At 38.7% G+C, this 1140-nt stretch overlaps 1 non-coding gene across 1 annotated transcript; it reads left to right on the forward strand.

Annotated features, from left to right (window-relative positions):
* The first annotated feature begins 334 nt into the window (after positions 1-334).
* Positions 335-438, forward strand: LOC112716855 (small nucleolar RNA R71). The gene has a single exon (XR_003160501.1). It is a non-coding gene; the product is annotated as a small nucleolar RNA R71 (small nucleolar RNA).
* The last annotated feature ends 702 nt before the right edge of the window (positions 439-1140 follow it).

The following is a 1140-nucleotide window of genomic DNA, read 5'->3' on the forward strand; positions in this document are numbered from 1 at the left end:
AGAGGAGGCTTCTTTAGCACTGCCGGATGCAGCTTTCAATCCAGTCAGATTATAAGAAATTGTATTGACTTACTGAGTTAATATTTTGTTCTAAGCCAATATGGCATTCAGAGTATCAATCTCAAGAAGTCCTTTCTTCTGAGTCACCCCATTATTCACAGGATTCCTTTTAGAAGTGTACATGAACTGGTTATTTGAAACCATCTCAATAAGTTCCTTGGCTTTTGCAGGTGTTTTCAGATGAAGAGATCCACCAGCAGAGTGGTCTAATGACATCTTGGATAACTAAGACAGACCATCATAGAATATACATATGATGCTCCATTCTGGAAACATGTCAGAAGGACACCTTTTGGTTAATTGCTTGTATCTTTCCCAAGCTTCATAGAGGGATTCACCTTCCTTCTGTTTGAAGGTTTGGACATCCACTCTAAGCTTACTAATCTTTTGAAGTGGAAAGAATTTGGTCAATAAAGCATTGACTAACTTGTCCCAAGAGTTCAGGCTTTCTCTAGATTGTGAGTCTAACCATGTCATAGCTCTGTCTCTCACAGCAAAGGGGAAAAGCATAAGTTTGTAGACCTTGGGATCAACCCCATTGGTCTTAATAGTATCACAGATCTACAAGAATTCAGATAAAAAATGATGAGGATCTTCTAATGGAAGTCCATGAAACGTGCAGTTCTGCTACATTAGAGAAATTAATTGAGGCTTAAGCTCAAAGTTGTTTGCTCCAATGGCAGGAATTGAGATGCTTCTTCCATAGAAGTTGGAAGTTGGTGCAGCATAGTCACCAAGCATCTTCCTTGCATTGTTGTTATTATTTTCGGCTGCCATGTCTTCTCTTTTTTTGAAAATTTCTGTCAAGTCCTCTCCAGAGAGTTGTGCTTTAGCTTCTCTTAGCTTCCTCTTCAGAGTCCTTTTAGGTTCAGGATCGGCTTCAACAAGAATATCCTTATCCTTGTTCCTGCTCATGTGAAAAAGAAGAGAACAGAAAAGAAGATGAATCCTCTATGTTACAGTATAGAGAAACTTTTATGTGAGTAGAAGAAGAGAAGAAGAGAAGAATGAGGTAGAGAGAAAATAAAGAGAATTCGAACACAGAAAGGGAGAGAAGGTTCGAATTTTAAGAAGGAGAGC

The sequence above is a fragment of the Arachis hypogaea genome, chromosome 1 (assembly GCF_003086295.3).
Source record: "Arachis hypogaea cultivar Tifrunner chromosome 1, arahy.Tifrunner.gnm2.J5K5, whole genome shotgun sequence".
Classification (NCBI taxonomy): domain Eukaryota; kingdom Viridiplantae; phylum Streptophyta; class Magnoliopsida; order Fabales; family Fabaceae; genus Arachis; species Arachis hypogaea.